Here is a 21,831-nt window from a genome sequence, read left to right on the forward strand (position 1 = left end):
GGGTAAATGCATGGCAGCATTATGTCTTATTTGGTAGCAAAATACTGTTGTTTGAATGGCAATACATTGAGAGAAGGGAACGTGCAATGGGATCTGGGTGATCTGGAACATCTGTCACCGAAAGTAAGCGTGCGCATGCAATAGGTGGGAAAGAAGACAAATAGTATGTTGGCCTTCATAGTGAGAGAATTCGAGTACAGGAGCTGGGATGTTCTGTTGCAATTAAGCAGAGCATTGAAAAGGCCACATCTGGACCACTGTCTGCAGTTTTGGTCTCCTTATCTAAGGAAGGAAGCTCTTGCTATCGAGGGAGTGCAGCCAAGGTTTTTGGTGCTGATTCCTAGGACTGTGGGACTGATGTATGCCAACAGGTTGAATTGGTTAGGATTATACTTGGAGTTCAGAAGCGTGAAGGAGGATCTCATAGAAATCTATAAAATTCTATCAGGACTAGACAGGGTAGATGAAGAGAGGATGTTCCCGATGGCTGGGCAATCCAGAACCAGGAGTTACAGTCCAAGCGTATGGGGCATATCATTTAGGACTAGGTTGAGGAGAAATTTCTTCACCCAGAGAGTGGCAAGTCTGGGGAATTTTCTACCAAGGCCAAAACATTCGATGGCCTCCAGGAGGAGTTATCACACTTGTCATAAAAGTGATCAAAGAGTATGGGGGCAAAGCAAGAACAGCCTATTGAGTTGGATGAGCAGTCATGATCATATTGAATGGCAGAGCGGCTCGAAGGGCTGAATGGACTATTTCTGCTCCTATTTTGTATAGTTCTAGGAACCTGATAAAATTGAGATTGTTATCCAAAAGGATAAACGTGAGAATGGAAGGACCACATCCATATCTAGTTCATTCCAGCATCAAAAGGAGAAGACTCCGTATTTCAGAAACACAAATATCTTCTTGACTGATTGATTTGATTGATTTTATTGTGATGTGTACTTAAGCAAAGTGAAAAGCTTTGTTTGCGAGTAGTACAAGCAGACCATTGTAAGCAAGGACATATAGATCATAGGGTTAAAATAACATTGGACAGAATAAGGCACACAGGATACACTGCACAACACGTGCACTAGGCAAGATCAGCATTATTTGAAGTTAGATAGTCCATTCATTAGTCTAATAATAGCAGGGAAGAAACTGTACTTGAACCTACTGGTGCATGTGTTGAAGTTTCTGTATCTTCTGCCTGACAGAAAAGGTTGTAGGAGAGAATTATCAGAGTGGGAGTGGTCTTTGAAGATGTTGGCAGCCTTTCTGCAGCAACAAGATGTGTAAATGGAGTCCAAGGATTTGTGATATGATTTAAAAAAGCTAAGCATCCTTCAAGAGAAACAGACATTCAGCAGCAACTCTGAGTCAGAGAATACCCTCTGAAATCAGTGATCCACCCAGCTTCCAGTATTGCAACAAACTATATGTTTTATCCTTGAGCAACAGCGTGCCAAACTAACCAAGCAGTCAGCCATTCATAAATTGAAAGATTTGAGGGAAGATGGGGACAGTGCTAAACCTACTAATTTGAAACAGTTGAATGAAGAATTTATGAACTTGAAAGAAACTTGGGGAAGATGCCTGTAAGGCATTTAGTACTATACCTGAAAGGGTTAACTGACATCATGGGATAAGCTCCATCCATCAGTATATAAAGGATTGCTTCAGGAGGGAGCTAACCCATTGTTGAGTGTTCAGTTTATGTAACAACAATGTGTAGTTACATTTAAGTATAACCTTATGTCTCACAGGTGTTATGGACCAGACCAAACCCCCTCAAACTATTTAGAAAGTCGTCTAGACCCTAATATCTTCTTAATTTAAAGGTAAAGGTAAGGTATAGCATTCCACATCTGTCTTTGCTACAACTGAAAACTGGATTTCATCTCTCTCTCTCTCAAAATTGTCATTTGATGTTCTTTCCTCCTGGATTGGAGAACTGCATGTGAGACAGTCTGTTTTTGAACTTGCCTTTTGACAAAGATGTGTTTATGGAAAGTTGCAACATCGGAACAGTTAATTAGTCATAGTTTCTGTATCTTTTGTTTTGTTATGTTTTCCAATAGAGTTAAGTGATTTCAATTCCTTCTTTTGATTGGTGGAACTATCAGATTTAAAGCAAAACATGTTTTATTCATCCACTAAAGAAAGTAGATCTCCAATCCAGAAGGAAAGAAAAGAACATCAAAAGACATTTTGAGACAGAGATGAAATCCAGTTTTCAGTTGTAGCAAAGACAGATGTGGAATGCTACACCTTACCTTTACCTTTAAAATAAGAAAACATTAGGGTCTAGATTATTTCATAAATAGTTTGAGGGGGTTTGGTCTGGTCCATAACACCGATGAGACATAAGGCTATACTTAAATATACATTGTTGTTCCACCATTCCAGCAGCTTCTGCTGAAAGCTCAACTAATGATCCAGGTTCAGTGGGAGTTTAACCACACCCCTTCAAGCTGTGTTTATTGTTCCAACTTAAAAAAAAACTCAAGGAGTCCCAAGTGGTTTACTCTAGTGGTTATGGTAGACAGCTTGGTACCTCTGCCTTGCAACCTCTCTTCAGAAAAAAAGGACAAAATAGCCTCTAAATGACATTGCATTATCACACAATTACAGACTACCTGTAATTTAGATGTAATATGACTTAACAGCTGGTTATATATTATTCTGTTTATGGAGATCAAGCTTCTCTTCTGCTGAAGACTTTGTGTGGACATTCTTTTAATAGAATATTTATAAATAGAATACGTTCTGTATGGTAATCTTCCAGGAGATTCTGAGCTGGGTACAGTTGATGATCTGTGAATTATCACCCCTTTACAGAAGGCACAACTAATAACACATGAAGGATTCAGATTACCCAAGCTCCCATTTTAAACCACACAAAAAAAGAAAAGGTTTTTACCAAACTAGGCATTCAAATGGGACATAAGTTTGGGAGTTCAGTGAATTGGCTATGTCAACGCTGTGCTGAATTTTCCAATTCCTCTTCAGCCACCATTATTTTGAACACTAACATCTAAGGGAACTTCAGTTGCCTAGAAATGCAAAATTGAAGAATTCCTCAGAGCTGGCTCTCCACATGATTCCACATCATGGGCATCAATGGTTAGCACTGCTGCCTCACAATGCCAGGGACCTGGGTTTGATTCCAACCTTGGGCGGACTGTCAGTGTGGAGTTTGCACATTCTGCCAGCGTCTGTGTGTGTGTCCTCTGAGTGCTTTGGTTTCTGTCCACAGTGCAAAGATGTGCAAGTTAGGTGAATTGGCCATGCTAAACTGTGCATTGTGTTCAGGGATGTGAAGGGTATGTGCATTAGTCAGGGGTAAGTGTAGAGTAAGAGTGTAGGGGAGGGTCTGGGTGGGCTACTCTTCGGAGGCTCGGTGTGACTTGTTGGGCTGAAGGGCCTGTTTCTACACTGTAGGGATTCTATGATCACTTATTCCCTTGAATTATTTCTGTGAAATCTTCTGCTTTTTGACAACGCAACACAGACTAGAGCTGGGGTACTGTATTTTACAAAGCAGAACCTGGCTGATAATCAAGAGTGATAGAACACAGGAGCCTGTCGCTATGTAACATACATAATAGGTCAAACTGAAAAATGTGTTGCTGGAAAAGCGCAGCAGGTCAGGCAGCATCCAAGGAGCCGGAGAATCGACGTTTTGGGCATAAGCCCTTCTTCAGGCTTATGCCCAAAACGTCGATTCTCCTGCTCCTTGGATGCTGCCTGACCTGCTGCGCTTTTCCAGCAATACATTTTTCAGCTCTGATCTCCAGCATTTGCAGTCCTCACTTTCTCCCAGTAGGTCAAACTGCCTGGGTCAGTTGTCAGCAGCGTGTGGTGCATCCCTTGATGAATAGCATTGAATGCATCATTGAGGAATTGAACTTTGGGGCAGGGAGGGAAAGGCTGAGGAGAGCTATCCCCTTGCACTTGCTTCTAGCTCCTTTTCACCCCTGTCCCATGATCCCTATTGTGATCCCTATCTGTGTTGTATACCTGTGACTTCAGCCCTCCAGGATCTGGCTATTCTGAAATGTCAGGGCTGGGTTGGATCTTTCCGGAAACAGCCATGTGGTGCTGCCTGACCAGCAGCTCTCAAAAGGTGGAACATATTGACCTGATCAAGGTCCCATTGTACTCTGAGGTAACCTTCTTTGGTGTTCATTACACCATCAATACACCATTTCGGTCTCATCTGCAAACTTACTAAGCATATCTCCCATATTCACATCTAAATTATATAAATGACAAAATGCAGTGGACCAAACATTTACTCTTGTGGCACACCACTGGTCACAGTCCTCCAGTCCGAAAAGCAACCCTCCACCACCACCCTCTGTCTCGTACCTTTGAGCCAAGTGCATGTGGACATGTAGATCAGTGGGGCCCAGGCACACAGAAAGGACAGAGGAAGACTGAGAGAAGAGTTTCCTAACACTTCAGCTTCTGAGCTGTGGCCATTAACTATGGAGATAAACTTATCCATTCGCTCTCTGGGATCAGCCACTCTCCCCTGTTACAGGTCATATGCTTTGCATGTCTATACAACATGCACTAACTTTTGCTCTCTAATTAAAGTATTTCAAAACTCACCCAGGAATCCTTGACTGCCAATTTGGTGTAATCTATGGCTCCTTCACATGAACCCATAAACATGGGATCAAACACATTGTCAACTTTGCCAATTAGACCCTCCCAGCAACCAAAGTCAGGAACTGGAGTCCTCTTTGTCTTCAGTCTTGGGAGCAGACGATACTTGAGATCAGACAGCGCTGATGGGGCCAATATTTGTGATGTGCTGCTGCTTCAGGATTTGTGCTATTCGTAAAAAAATACCCCTCACTCACATCATGCATCGCTCCTAATGTCACTTATAGAGGTCAGTGGAGTGTGATTTGACATCTGTAAATGGCAAAGATCAATCATCTATTGGCGTTTGATGTCAATGAGTTCAAGCAAGCAGAAACTGCTGATGGATAGGGCAAGACAACAAACATTCACAATGAATTCAAATGATAGTTCATTGTTATATTATCCTGTCACTGCAATTCGTAAAATAAGTCATCTCAAGAAAACAGTCTTCACTACTAACAATCCTTTTTCAAATCTATTTAGTTTGATGGAATGGCTTCTCCGTGTTAATTTTTTTTTAATCTTGTGCAGATTTTGTTTTATTGCAAAACTGGGTAGAAGCCAAGCAACTGTTTCTTCAGAGAAGGGCCATCAGGAACAAAGGGATATAATCCTCAAACTTTCCAAGCTGAATCATTCTGTAGAAATATTGATCTCACACAAATGATGTTGGAAATTTTGAATCCTCTCCCCTAGAGGGCTCTGCATATTGTAGCAGTATTGATGTTTTCAAAATGGAGGCCCATAGATCTTTGCTGGGGGAGAAGTGCCAAGGCAAAAGATTGTGCAGACAGGGTTGGGGTAGAGAGGGTTGAACAGCAGTGTAAGTTTTAAGGACTAAATGACCTACTCCTTGAGTTTCAGTCAACTGAGAACTTCATAAAAGGGGTGAATCGACTTTATTTTCAAATGTGGTTATCAAGAGATGGGGGGGGACGTAGTCAAAGATGGATTTGAAGCATTTGAAAAGTGGAACAGATGCAAAGGATGGAATGATCTCCTTTAGTTCCTTTGTCCCCAGCACCCTCTGTAACGGTGCCTCAGATAGAGGAAGAATTTGCTTGCTTCTTTCAGCAATGTAATCTGCATGCCTACGATTTAGGATGGCCGTGATGTTGAAATGGTTGAAGGTAGTCAATTAAACACAAGCTGGCAGCCATCTACTTGCTGTCATCTTTCAGACTGTTACTAAGTGGTTCAGGTTCTGTTCAGCCAAGGGTGTCCAACCCATAACCGGGAGGGGATGGAAAGCTGATGGCCCACTGAAGTTGGCTGAATTGATTCTTCTTCAAAGGCCAAGTGGCAGAGATTTCTACATGGTACATACACTCAAAACTAAAATAAAATCTTTTAATCAAAGACCATTGAAATGCTTGTTTATAAAAACCAGGAGTGCCTCTGTTTTGTCAAGAAGCAAAATTCAATTTTTTATCAGCTCTTATTCTCGCTGTTTTAAATCCAAGCAGGATTTTTCAATACGTACAAGATGGATGAAATCATATGAATTTGGATTTATTGGAAACTTTCCTTTTACTTTTTACTTGTCATTGTCATTTATCTCTACTGCCAGCCTAATAAAGGACAATATGTTGTCTGACAGAGCAAAGCAACAGCAATGTATTGATCTGACTGCCAATAAGTTGTGGTTGTTGAACTGTGTAATTTGTTTGATGGAGATTTCAGTGTGACCGCCATTTGACTGAACAATACAAGTCAGGTAATTACTTTTTGGTTCAATGGTTTGATGGCTTTCTAGTTAACCGAGTACTGCCGAGCTCATGGCTTATGTTTATAGAAAATAGAACATAGAACATAGAAAAATACAGCGCAGTACAGGCCCTTTGGCCCTCGATGTTGTGCCGATCCAAGCCCACCTAATCTACACTAGCCCACTATCCTCCATATGCCTATCCAATGCCCATTTAAATGCCCATAAAGAGGGAGAGTCCACCACTGCTACTGGCAGGGCATTCCATGAACTCACGACTCGCTGAGTAAAGAATCTACCCCTAACATCTGTCCTATAACTACCACCCCTTAATTTAAAGCTATGCCTCCTCGTAATAGCTGACTCCATACGTGGAAAAAGGTTCTCATGGTCAACCCTATCTAAACCCCTAATCATCTTGTACACCTCTATCAAGTCACCCCTAAACCTTCTTTTCTCCAATGAAAACAGCCCCAAGTGCCTCAGCCTTTCCTCATATGATCTTCCTTCCATACCAGGCAACATCCTGGTAAACCTCCTCTGCACCTGGTCCAGTGCCTTCACATCCTTCCTATAGTATGGCGACCAAAACTGCAAACAATACTCCAGATGCAGACGCACCAGAGTCTTATACAACTGCAACATGACCTCAGGACTCCGGAAATCAATTCCTCTACCAATAAAAGCAAATACGCCATATGCCTTCTTCACCGCACTATTTACTTAGGTGGCAACTTTCAGAGATCTGTGTACATGGACACCAAGATCCCTCTGCTCATCCACACTACCAAGTATCCGACCATTAGCCCAGTACCCCATCTTTTTGTTACTCATACCAAAGTGAATCACCTCACATTTACCCACATTGAACTCCATTTGCCACCTTTCTGCCCAGCTCTGCAGCTTATCTATATCCTGCTGTAACCTGACACATCCTTCCTCACTGTCAACAACTCCACCAACTTTTGTATCATCTGCAAATTTGCTCACCCAACCTTCTAGCCCCTCCTCCAGGTCATTTATAAAAATGACAAACAGCAATGGTCCCAAAGCAGATCCTTGCGGAACACCGCTAGTAACTGCACTCCAAGATGAACATTTACCATCAACTACTACCCTCTGTCTTCTTCCAGCCAGCCTATTCCTAATCCAAACCTCCAACTCACCCTCAATGCCATACCTCCGTATTTTTTGCAGTAGCCTACCATGGGGAACCTTATCAAACGCCTTACTAAAATCCATATACACCACATCTACCGCTTTACCCTCGTCCACCTCCTTAGTCACCTTCTCAAAGAATTCAATAAGGTTTGTGAGGCACGATCTGCCCTTCACAAAACCATGCTGACTATCATTGATCATATTATTCCTATCCAGATGTTCATAAATCCTATCCCTTACAATTCTCTCTAAGACTTTGCCCACAACAGAAGTGAGGCTCATCGGCCTATAGTTACTAGGGTTATCCCTACTCCCCTTCTTGAACAAGGGAACCACATTTGCTATCCTCCAGTCTTCTGGCACTATTCCTATAGACAACGAGGACATAAAAATCAAGGCCAATGGCTCTGCACTCTCCTCCCTTGCTTCCCAGAGAATCCTAGGATAAATGCCATCAGGCCCAGGGGACTTATCTATTTTCACCCTTTCCAGAATTTCCAACACCTCTCCCCTACATACCTCAAAGCCGTCCATTCTAATTAATTGTGACTCAGTATTCACATCGGCAACAATGTCCTGTTCCTGAGTGAATACTGACGAAAAGTATTCATTCAGTGTCTCCCCAATCTCTTCAGCCTCCACACACAACTTCCCACTACTATCCTTGACTGGACCTATTCCTACCCTAGTCATTCTTTTATTCCTGATATACCTATAGAAAGCCTTTGGGTTTTCCCTAGTCCTACCAACTAAGGACTTTTCATGTCCCCTCCTTGCTGCTCTTAGCTCTCTCTTCAGATCCTTCCTGGCTACCTTATAACTCTCAATCGCCCCAATTGAACCTTCACCCCTCATCTTTACATAGGCCGCCCTCTTCCCTTTAACAAGGGATTCCAATTCCTTATTAAACCATGGCTCCCTCACACGACCCTTTCCTCCCTGCCTGACAGATACTTATCAAGGACACTCAATAGTTGCTCCTTGAACAAGCTCCACATATCAATTGCGCCCTCGCCTTGAAGCCTACTTTTCCAAGCCACGCATCCTAAGTCATGCCTCACCGCATCATAATTTCCCTGCCCCCAGCTATAACTCTTGCCCTGCAGTGCACACTTATCCCTCTCCATCACTAGAGTAAGAGTCACCGAATTGTGGTCACTGTCCCCAAAGTGCTCACCTACCTCCAATTCTAACACCTGCCCTGGTTCGTTTAGAGGGAAGGTATTGAAAATGAGAATTTCGAACTTTGAGTTCTTTAATAACTATTGTTTGTGAATGCTGAGCTGAACTGATGTCACACAATCTCATCTTCTTTGTAATTGGCTTCAGTTGTGGCTGGGTTTTCAAATTAAACATAAAAACAACCAACTGCATAACAAGTATGTTAGGATTACAGCACATTTTAAAAGTATTCATTCATGGGATGTGGACATTGATTGCCAGGCCAGCATTTCATAGAATAGAATCATGGAAACAGGCTATTCAGCCCATTGTGTCCACACTATTCCTGTGAAGATCATTTCACCCTGACTCACCCCTCCGCCTCCCCACCCCCCATTCCGCCCGCCCCCCCCCCGCCTCCCCCCCCCCCCACCCAATCCCTGTATCCCTACATTTCCCATGGCTAACCCATCCAGTCTGCACATCCCTGGACCCAAAGGGGGATTTAGCCAATCCACCTAACCTGCACATCTTTGGACTATCTATTGTCTATCTTTTGAGAAGGAGTTGGTGGTGAGCTGCAGTTTTGAATTGTTACAGTCCACAGAAGGTAGGTATTCACACAATGCTGTTCGGAATAGAGGTCCAGGATTTTGACCCATCGATAGAGAAGGAACACTGATATAATTCTGAGTCAGAACAGCATGTGTCTTGGAGGGAAAGTTGCAGATCATTCTGTTGTCGTGTATATACTACACTTAACCTTCTAAATAGTAGAGATCTTGGGTGTTGGAAGATGCAGTTGAAGGTGCCCTGTTGAGTTCCTGTAGTGCATTTTGTAATTGGTGCATGCTGCTGATGCTGTGTTGCATGGTTTATGAATCAAATAGGCTCAATGGTATTGAGTTTACAGAATCATAGTCAGACAACAATGGAAACATGCCCTTTGGTCCAACCACTCCATGCCAACCGTAATGTCAAAGTAAACTAGTACCACTTGCCTGCACTTGGCCCATTTCCTTCCAAATATTTCGTATTCATGCACTTATCCAAATACCCTGCCTTTCAAACATTGTAACTGCATCTGCATCCACCACTTCTTCTGAAAGTTTATTCTACACACGAACCACACTCTGTATAATAAAAATTGCCCCTCATGACTTTTTAAAATCTTTCTCCGCCCACCTTAAAAAATCATCTAGTCTTGAAATCCTCCAGCTTAGGGAAAAGGCACCTGCCAATCACCTTATTTATACCCCTCATGATCTTATAAACCTCTATAAGGTCAACTCTCAACCTCCTATGCTCCAGTGAAAAATGTCCCAGTTTATCCAGCCTCCTCCTATAATTCAAACCCTCCATTCCTGGCAACATCCTGGTATATCTCTTCTGGGCCTTCTCTAGCTCAATAATATCCTCCTATAAGAGGACAACTAGAACTTGATACAGTACTCCAGAAGAGGTTTCACCAATGTTTTGTACAACTCCTATTCTTATCTAGACAGGTATAGAATACTCCATCACATTCCTAACTTCTGCCTTGTAGATGGCGAACAGGCTTTGGAAAGTCAGGAAGAGGGGTTACTCACTACAAAACTCCTTGTCTGATCAATTATGTAGCTGTATGGCAGATGCAGTTTAGTTTCTCGTCAATGGTAACTCCCTGGATGTTGACAGTAGGGGATGAGCAATGGTAATGCCTTTGGACATCAAGTGGCAATGATTAGATTTAACATCCCTGTACTCAGTAATAAGTACTTGTGTTGCCTCTCTGCATTTCTCCTTTTACAAACCTCGAGACTTATCCCCCTGCCCCAACAATTGATGATGGAACTTTCAGCCATTTCATTTGGAAGTGCTTTGGAGGGCTGAGATCGTGGAAACATCCATAACCAATTTTGATATCATTGGTGGTTGGCACAAAACCCAATACTCTCACTCCAATTCCATCCCTTTTCCCAGATGCTGCTGCCCATTGGAAGTTTGAGATTCCTGGGTGTGTACCATGATGTGTGTGCTTCAGAACTTCACTGTGTTCTCCACTGTGAAACAATGGTGCAGATCTGGAAGTATATAGCTGCTTTGTTTTGGGCTAAAGCAGTCTTTTGGTAATCCTGAGTTTTTTGCCATATTCCAAATTGAACTTCTCACTCAGTGAACTTGTCATGAAAAGCATTGTCTGCATACATCATTTCTGCCCCTGTCTTGACCCAACTGTTGGGGTAATCTTGATTCATGTCACTGTCACCTCTTGATTTGACAAAACTATAATTCTCTCTTTCCTTTTCAAGACCTTCTTTAAAGTCTCTTTGCATCAACCTTTGTAGGCCCTTCCTAATATTTGCTCAGAGAATAATTTATTTTCTTCAGCAGTCCCATCAAGGGCATGTTTTCCTCTATTAAAGACAATATGTTTTATTCCTACCGTGTGGAAACAGGTCCTTCGGCCCAACAACTCCACATTGACACTCCGAGGAGCATCCCACCCAAACCTAATCCCCTACTACTCTACATTTACCCCTGACTAATGCACCTAGCCTACACATCCCTGAACACTATTAGAAATTTAGCATAGCCAATTCACATAACCAGCACATCTTTGGATTTTGGGAGGAAACCGGAGCACCTTGAGGAAACCCACGCAGACACGGGGAGAATGTGCAGACTCCACACAGGCAGTCGCCCACATCCCTGCCACTGTAAGGCAGCAGTGCTAACCACTGAGCCACCATGCTGCCCAAATATCAGAATGTCTCAGTTTACCATCTTCTGAGTTACATATAAGACGTGATCTTCAGACTGTAAGAAGTGATAGCAGAATTAGGCCATTTGGCCCATTGAGCCTGTTCCACAATCTTATGAGACACGATCTGATAATACTCAACTCCACTTTCCTGCCTTTTCCCCATTATTCTCTATTGCCTTCCGGATTAAAAATGTATCTCAGCTTTGAATATATTACAGCTCATTCAGAAACACCCAAATACTTTCCTGTTTCTTTTATTTCTTATGACCACAGCGCTGTTGTGCCCTCAGAATAGGTCATGAATGTGGAATTTGTATTAGCTACATTTTGAGCATTGTAATTTAAAAATAACTAGCAACGATGTGAAGTGGGACAAATGAGCTGAACAGCAAAATTGGGCTAAGATGATTCTTGAATGCTATTTCCAAAATAAAAAAAACAAAGCCTTAATTATTGCTTATGTTTGAGTTAGATGGTTTATTCCAGGAAACAATATCATAAACACATTTCCTAAGGGCATTCTGCTGGATATTTGATGCTTAGCACCCACTTCGGTCTTATTGGTCTTTTCTGGACAGACACTCAGTGCTGATATTATTTCTACAACTGAAAGCAATTATTCAATCAAGATGAGGTATCCCTGGTTCCTAAACTGAGTGTTATGTGAAATATTTTCTTTCCTTCTGTGACAATGGTAAATCGATGTTATGTGGGGCTATTTGGTTGTGGCAATGACCTCCTCTACTTCTTAATTAGATTACATGACTGTGTCATTGTAATGTCTTAAATTCCAATCTTTATTAAGAGTATTGGTCCTGTAGGAGGAAGCACTGTGATTGTAACACAATTAGAATAATATACAAACTGTCTGAAACTCTATTTTTGGAGAAGTCTCATGGTTTAGCACAGAAATTTGTCTTCCTGCTGGTGTAAACTAAATGCTGCTCCACTTCTGTATGACAGAAACGGTGTTAAGTGTTAGTGTAAAATACTCCACAACAAATGCTTGAGTCTTAAACTGGTGATAGGTCTGTTAATTGCAAAACTACAGCTGTATTTATTTGAGTTTTGGATTTAGTTCATTCACAGATTGAGGGCATTTATTGGTGGAATTTGAATCCTATAGTAATCTGGAATTGTGAGTCGAATGATGATGAATTGATTGTTGGAACAAATGTAACCAGATTAATAGCCTCAATCAGGGCACTCAAATTCTATGAGGTTCACCTGGCTGACTCCATTACAATTATGACACTTTGTAAGTATGGGAATTCACTGTGGTTTTCATTTTGATTATCACATACCGTGCTGGTGTTTTTGTTGGAGTAAAGACACTAGATAATGGAATGTATTAAGAAAGACAATTTCTCTTGGAACAGCATGAAAATGCGAACATTTCCAAGAAGAAAGTCTTCATTGCTCAGACCTTTGAGTATAGGAGTTGGGAAGTCATGTTGAGGTTGTATAGGACATTGGTGAGGCGTCCTCTGGAACAATTTGCCCACTTCTGGTCACCCACTTACAGGGGAGGGTTCAGAAGAGATTTACCAGGATGTTGCCAGGTATTGGAGGTTTGAGTTATAAAGAAAGGCTGGATAGGCTGGGACTTTTTTTCACTGGCGTGTAGGAGGTTGAGAGGTGACTTTATGAAAGTTTACAAAATCTTGAGGAGTATTATGGGTTAATGGTAGGTGCCTTTTCCCTCGGATGGGGGATTTCAAGACTAAGGGGGCACATTTTTAAGGTGAGAGAACCAAGTTTTAAAAAGAGACATGAGGAGCAAGTGTTTTAAAGAGAGAGTGGTTCATGTGTGGAATGAACTTCCTGAGGAAGTGGTGGAAATGGGCACCACTACAATGTTTAAAAGACATTTGGATAAGTACACGCAGAGGAAAGGTTTGCAGGGCAGGCAGGTGGGATTAGTTTAATTTATGATTATATTTAACATGGACTTGTTGGACTGAAGGGTCTGTTTCCGTGCTGTATGACTTTATGACTCTGAAAGAAAGGAGCAAAACTTGACAAGTTGAAGCAGAGCAGCAGCAAGTTTGGAGGGTCACGTGAGGCAACCATCAGGACTGAAGTCATTTGTTTCAGAAAGTATTTGATTGTTATTGAATATATTATATCGTTGCAACATTCAATCGTTCCAATCAGACATTCATTAACTTCTTCAAAAGCTCAATCAAAGCAGCATTAGCCAGCTTTAATGAAACTCGACTCCATATAGTTCCACTGCCACTGTACCAGAAGAGAGGCTGCCTAATCTCAATCTCATTTGAGCTTATCTACTTTGTTCTTATATCCTTGAATCCTGTGATCATAGTTTAAGTGAAATAATCTTTTTTACATTCAAAGTACCCATTTCTTTTTGCATTTTAAAACACAAATCATTGCCACGATGAATGTTTTTTATCCTGAGAGAACAAATCCAATTTTGTCAGGTTATTCTCAAAACATCACATTTCAAGCTGCAGAATGATCCTTCCCTGAGTTGTGATTTGGGTTTCAATGCACAGTATTGCTTTAAAAGTAAGGTGCGCAATTCTCATATTCACAGGCCCATTGCTATTTGTCTTTTCTGTCTTCTAAACATTTACTAACTTCACAAATATAATCCAATTCATTTATCCATCAGTGGAAATGCTTTCTGTACACATCTTGCTAAATCATCAATTACAATGACTCACCTATCTGCACGTTTTTACCTTGAACTAGTTTGAGTCAATTTAATACCAATTAAATTTGTTTACTTGTCTTTTCATCTTCCTTTTGGGCATTAGTTAATCCATTGCCATTCCTAATTTATGTTCCCCATCATTGCAACAAAGTAGGTCGACTTTGTTAAAGGTATTCATTGCAAAGATGTCTCTAGAAACCCACCCAGGCTGACACTTTGCAAACCTGTGACCTCTACGACCTAGAAGGACAGGGCAGCAAATATATGGGAACATAATTACATACAAGTTCCCCTCCAAACTACACATCATCTTCAGTTGGACCTAAATCGTAGTTTCTTCACTGTCATTGAGTTCAACTCTCAGAACTTCGTTCCTAATGGCATTTAATGCACACATCCCATGAATCACTATTCAAAAATAAAACTTACCACAGTACTCTATCATAATGAAAAGTTCATGAATCGCACTTGTACTTAAAGGGAAATATAGGTAAGATTAAGATTCAAATTGAGGTCTCCAATTCCAAGTTTTGTGTTTTGTTATATCTATTAGGACAGACATTTATTTTTATTGATAACATTAGTAAATTGTCAGCGAGGTTGTCAATTGAAGAAGGTATATGCATATAAAAGATGGTAACAGAGTTAGAAGAGAGAATTCAGAAATACTCCACAGATCCACCAAATAGCCGAAGATTGCAACTCAGTTGTGACAATTAATGTTACAGTGTTAAATAGGAATCAGAATATATAGAAAAATATATTAATAAGTATGTGACAAAATAATCAATAAGGCTTCTGGATACAAAATGTATTCAAACTTTTACCTTAGATGGTAAAGTGGCATTAAGTCCTCTGGTTACGAGAGGCTGTTTTGTTAATCCATTTAATCTGCTTCAGTAAATTGTACAACCTCTCCACAGGAAAGAACACACTCATTTGAAGGTATCTATTATTATTTATCAACAGCAATTTGCAATTCTATAGCGTCATTAGGACATTCACAACAGCCTTCAGGATAATGTTTGTCAGCAGCCACATTAACTGGGCTGAGTTCCAAAGACCAAATGTTAGGTCAAAGAGGTAGATTTTAAGATGCAAATGAGGTTAAATGAGGCAGCGAGGCAAAGTGATTAGGGAAGGGATTCTGGTGCCATCAATGGTGAGGTACTGGAAAATCAGTCAGACTCCAACTGGAATATTGTGAACAGTTCTGGGCACCTTATCCACGGAAAGATATAGATTGGCATTGAAGGCAGTCCAAGAAGGTTCACTGGGCTGATCCTAGGTATGGAGTGACGTTCAGTAGGTTGGCCCTGTACTTATTGGAATGTAGACAAATGAGAGGAGACTTTATTGGAACATACAAAATTCCTAATACTTGATAAGGTAGGCGCAGAAAGGTCATTTATCCTTTTGGGAGAGTATAGAACCAGATGATATTCTCTCAGAATAAAGGGTTGCACATTTTAAGAGATGAGGAGGAATTTCTTCTCTGTGTATCTGTGGAATTCTTTGTCACAGAGGCCAGGTGAGGCAGGATCATTAAGTATATTCAGTCTAAGATAGACAAATCTTTAATCAGTAAGAGGATCAAGTGTTATGGGTGAAAGGCAGGAAGGTGGAGATGAAGATTATCATATCTGCTATAAATTAATTGACTGGTGGAGCAGACTAGATGGGCTGAATGGTATACTTCCACCCTCCACAGCTTATGGTGTCATCCTAAACCTTGTGATAAAATATTCATTGTCTCCTTAATGTTCCCCAATTGTCACATGATCTGCTTCTGTGTTCTCTGGTCTTATGGAGCTTGGGAAAAGTGAGCAAAATATTTAGATATCCATTGGTTAAAAAGTAGGAATAATTTGAACCAAATCAATATCCACACAGAAAAGGGATTAAGTCCCAGGACTGAGTGGTAATGTTGTCACTGCAATGCTTCTGTAAGTTAATGACAGCTGGATTTCAGGGACTCATAAAATCAATCCACTACAGTCAGCTGAAATCCAAAATAAACAAATCCCCAATCCTATACAAATGCCACAATAATTGACTTGACAGCTAAGGACAATGCGAATCAAATCTGCTTTATTTTGAATGTACTGCATCTGTCAGTCATTGAACTCCATTTAGTAACTGACAAAGAGTTCATAAAAGTAGCAAAAGAGTGATATTCAGTCTTCATTCAAAAAGTGTTTGGCATTGCACTGTCCAAGAAATTTCCTTTAATCAACATCCCAAAGAGCCATGTAATATCCCTCAGAATGTGTGACTTCAGACAATTGATAAAAGTGCAAACCATGGGATGTGTACTTTGGTTGATAATGAAGAAAGTGCTCACTCTTTGAGATTGTATTTTTCTCATTTCTGTAGTGAGGAATAGTTCAATTGAAAAAACGGAGAGAAAAGGCAATGTCATTTTTAAAAGATAACCAGAAAATTTGAAAGGAGTGACATTTGTGTTTTCATTAAATCACTTATCCAGATTAGCGGAATTTCAATCTCTGCTACACTTATGACAGGTGTCTGAAGTTAAACTCTGGATTAGTGGTGCTGGAAGAGCACAGCAGTTCAGGCAGCATCCAAGGAGCAGCGAAATTGACGTTTCGGGCAAAAGCCCTTCATCAGGAATAAAGGCAGAGAGCCTGAAGCGTGGAGAGATAAGCTAGAGGAGGGTGGGGGTGGGGAGAAAGTAGCATACAGTACAATAGGTGAGTGGGGGAGGGGATGAAGGTGATCGGTCAGGGAGGGGAGGGTGGAGTGGATAGGTGGAAAAGGAGCTAGGCAGGTCGGACAAGTCATGGGGACAGTGCAGAGCTGGAAGTTTGGAACTAGGATGAGGTGGGGGAAGGGGAAATGAGGAAACTATTGAAGTCCACATTGATGCCCTGGGGTTGAAGTGTTCCAAGGCGGAAGATGAGGCGTTCTTCCTCCAGGCGTCTGGTGGTGAGGGAGTGGCGGTGAAGGAGGCCTAGGACCTCCATGTCCTCGGCAGAGTGGGAGAGGGAGTTGAAATGTTGGGCCACGGGGCAGTGTGATTGATTGGTGCGGGTGTCCTGGAGATGTTCCCTAAAGCGCTCTGCTAGGAGGCGTCCAGTCTCCCCAATGTAGAGGAGACTGCATCGGGAGCAACGGATACAATAAATGATATTAGTGGATGTGCAGGTAAAACTTTGATGGATGTGGAAGGCTCCTTTAGGGCCTTGGATGGAGGTAAGGGAGGGGGTGTAGGCGCAGGTTTTACAGTTCCTGCGGTGGCAGGGAAAGGTGCCAGGATGGGACGGTGGGTTGTAGGGGGGTGTGGACCTGACCAGGTAGTCACGGAGGGAACTGTCTTTGCAGAAGGCAGAAAGGGGTGGGGAGGGAAATATATCCCTGGTAGTGGGGTCTGTTTGGAGGTGGCGGAAATGTCGGCGGATGATTTGGTTTATGCAAAGGTTGGTAGGGTGGAAGGTGAGCACCAGGGGAATTCTGTCCTTGTTACGGTTGGAGGGGTGGGGTCTGAGGGCGGAGGTGTGGGATGTGGCCGAGATGTGTTGGAGGGCATCTTTAACCACGTGGGAAGGGAAAGTGCGGTCTCTAAAGAAGGAGGTCATCTGGTGTGTTCTGTGGTGGAACTGGTCCTCCTGGGAGCAGATACGGCGGAGGCGGAGGAATTGGGAATATGGGATGGCATTTTTGCAAGAGGTAGGGTGGGAAGAGGTTATTGTTTTTACCTCTGAAGTTAAACTGCAGATCACTCACCATCCGATTTATTGATAGGACAGGCTTGAGAAGGGGAGGTGAACATGTTGTGGTATTATTATTGAACGAGTAATTCAGAGTTCTGGACTAAAGTCCTGGAGACATGGGTTCGAATCTCACATTGGCTAATGATGAAATATGAATGAAATATTTAAAAAATTGGAATTAAAAGGTGGCCTAATGTAATCACTGTTGTTTGTTGTAAAGCTCCATCAGATTCACTAATATTCTGTAGGGAAGGAAACTTGTCACCTTTCTCGGTCTGACCTATATGTAACTACAGGCCCGCAACAATGTGGTCGACTTGTAACTACCCTCTGGGAAATTACACATGGGCAATAAATGCTGGTCTAGCCACCAACTTCCACAGCCCATGAATGAATAAAGAAATGGCTGACTCCCTTTCCTATGTGCGATTGAATCCTTCATTTAATACAGCACTGCTGCCTTTTCAGCTGTGCCTCAGTTTACCTGCACCCTTCTCTCGAATTCAGTTTGTTAGAGGTTGAAGTCCTATTCCAAGCTTGAGCAGGAAAATCATGGCTAATGCCAATCCTGCCATTTTCATACCCACTATGCTGACCAGGCCTACTTGCTTTACTTGTGCCTACTGGCTTCTCTTTGTCACTCTCACATTGATCCTACAAAGACAGCCACACCGCGATCAGCTGTGTGGTGGACCAGACCTTTGGTTTCCGGATCCTTGATAACACACTCAAAACTTAACTCTTCAGCCTTGTGCTTTCCAGAAGTTCTTCTTACTGATTGGCTGTGGTCCAGAGTCTCACTGGAGTGAGTGCAGATGGCCTTGCAGGTGGTACAGTGGCTCAGTGGTTAGCATTGCTGCCTCGCAGTGCCAGGGACCTGGGTTCAATTCCACCCTTGGGCAACCGTGTAGAGTTTGCATGTTCTTCCCATGGCTGTGCGGGTTTCTACTGAGTGCTTTGGTTTCCTCCCACAGTCCAAAGATGTGCAGGTTAGATGAAGTGGCCGTGCTGAATAATTGTTCATAATCTCCAGGGACGTGCAGGCTAGGGTGGATTGATGATGGGAAATGCAAGGTTCCAGGGGTAGGGCATAGAAGTGGATCCATGTGGGATGCTCTTCTGAGGGTCAATATGAACTCAATGGGCCAACTGGCATGCTTCCACACTAGTGGGATTCTATGATTCTAAGATACTTATCCACAAGTGTCCCTAAGCTCTAAGGACTTCACTTTAGACTGCACCTCCTTGGCATAACAGCAGCGATGAGGGCAATCTAGCCTCCCTGGCCAATGGACACTGGTGAGGTAACAGCAGTGGGAGAGGAGTGCTGGGATCCTGAGAGAGGATAATTTCTGATGAAGAGCTTACGCTTAAAACGTCGACTCTGCTGCTCCTCGGATGCTGCCTGACTGGCTGTATTTTTCCAGCACCACACTCTTCCACTCTGATCTCCAGCATCTGCAGTCCTCACTTTCTCCTGAGAGAGAATATCTGAGCCCACCTCTCAAGGTCACAATCCTGGGGCAGGATCTCTGTTTCACTGTGTTTACATGCCATTAACTCAGATCGACAAGCCTTGACTAGGCCCCGGTCTGTGACAGCAGCTGAATTGTATCCAAATGAAATGGGGCAATTATAACTGGCTATAATTGCCCTCTGTTAAGACTTCTCTTCCAGCACGAACTCTGCACAGTTACTAGACTGGAATAAAGCAGGTGTCTGCGTGTCTCAATGCACTATCTTATCAGTCCTGATATCTGAATGCTAAGTCTGAATCTTCACAGATAAATTCTGCTTTGTGATTGAGTTTGAATGGGAAAAATGCATGTGGAATAAAAGATAAAACTCACAGCAGAGGGAAGGGTAACCAATTCATTAGTCTCTGCCACTGTCCTTCTGCCAGGATCTATTTTTAAGAGAAAAATCGACTTTTCTCATTAATAACCTGCAGATATTCCTTGATTTTGGATTATGTCAATCTGCCACATTTACTGGCTCCTAGTATTGGAGGACTACCAGGCATATCGAAGAAAGTCATTCGCCACATTGATGCACTTGCAGCTGCAGTTGATGTTTAACTTATGTTATAGACCACAACCTACCACCAATCCCACAAAATATTGTAAGGAGATAGTCTAGATCCTAACTTTTGTTTAAAGTTGAGTGTAAGGTGCTGCGTTTCAGATGTGATTCGACTGATCGACTACTAAGCTTTTAAGCAAAACACACTTTAATGAAATACTGAACAAGATAATATATGATTTAGCCACTAATCAGTAACTGTTTTAATATAGGTAGCATCCCAGAAACAGATCCTTGGCAAGGCGATTTAGCAAAACAGTTTTATTCTCACATGCTGTCTTCTTACTCTAATGATGAGAGAGTTCTAGCCGTTAGCTACCAGAAATGTTCTCACTAACTAAAAACCTTCCGGTGTGAGCCTCACCCCACCCACTCGTGATTCTTTTGTCTCATTTAAAAATAAAAACATCAGGGGAACCTCCATGCTGTTAGCCAACTGTTTGTCTGAAGGAGACATTCCGGAACTGTTGTGGCAGCACCTATCTGCAAGAGGAACAACATAGAACACATCTCTCTTAAAGATACAGTGCCATCATGCTTAACGTGCATCATTGGTAACGCATTCACATGATCTCGAGATGCTCAGGATGAAACTCCTTCGTCTCTTTAAAAAGGAGGTGAGTGAGAATCTCTTCCTCACTGCAAGGACAGAGTAGGTCAGTATCATTGGGATGTGCTCCAGGTATGTATGAAGGACCTGATGGGGTCAGCCTTTCTCACCACAAGCTATGGCTTGGTGTTTGTTTAAAATTTCTGCCAATAAAGTGTTATTCAGAATGAGTTAGACAGATTGCTTAGGGAACGATTCTGACAGAATTGACCATTTTCTTTCCTCACAGGTCATTTTGTGTGGAGTTCCCAATGGACCTGTGCTCAAAGTTATTTTCCTGTGTTAGATTTGCCAGAGAATGGAGCAAGGCCTCAACCATCTTGACAGCAGGCACAGATAGAGCCACAAGGCAGAGCAACACTTGGTGTTTGCAAACTGAGCATCTTGATGCAGCCCCCCACACAAAGGCTGACATTAAGTGTGTTTAACTGGGGATGTGAACAAAGTGTCCCTGCGGCACAGTCCATCTTTGATCTCTCGATAATATGGAAGATGTGGCTAATTGCTGCATTGCAGGAGTGAGGAATGTGCCCAACGTCACCATGCATAGAAACACTCAGAGTAGGTCCTGCCTGATAACTGAGTTCCTACCTACTTTGGAGAGGGTGCATTGTTCCCAAATCCATAGCCTTTGTATCCTCTTTGCAATACACTCCTCTTCATTTCTTTAGTCAGAAGTTTCCAGATGAATACAGATACAGCTAAGGGCATACGAGTTTATCACTCATTAGCTGTACACAGTAATCTGTGATCTCTTTATAAATAAAACACCTTTAATTTAAATGTACATGTTCTGTGTACTGTGGATGCAGTAAGAATCAATTGTCATGCAAACTCAGTTCAGTGTGCGATATCAGTTTTTTACCTTTATGGGGGTTATGGATCACTAAGGTTGCTAGGGCAACGTACTCTTTAGCATGCATATTGTAGCCTGGAGCTGTGGATGGTGATGTTTGAGGCTCCCATTTCATTCCATTACATGGCTGATCACAGATCTCTCCTGCTCTTGCCATCAGCTTTTGGTGTCTGTTGGCTGGATTACAAGTTGAAAGGTCACATTATGAACAGACTTTCCTTGGCCGTACATTACCCTTGGTGGCATAAGACCACCAGGTCATTACCAACCTACACTGACACTTGACAAAATTCTGGAAATAGTTTGTGATTCAGAAGCAAATCATTCCAAAAAACACTCACCCTTAGGTTCATAACATCACTTAATGTGTCAGAGGAACACAGGAACAGGAGTAGACCATTCAGCCCCTCCAACTTGTTCCACCATTCAGTAAGATCATAGCTGAT

This window comes from Chiloscyllium punctatum, chromosome 37 (genome assembly GCF_047496795.1).
Source record: "Chiloscyllium punctatum isolate Juve2018m chromosome 37, sChiPun1.3, whole genome shotgun sequence".
Lineage (NCBI taxonomy): Eukaryota > Metazoa > Chordata > Chondrichthyes > Orectolobiformes > Hemiscylliidae > Chiloscyllium > Chiloscyllium punctatum.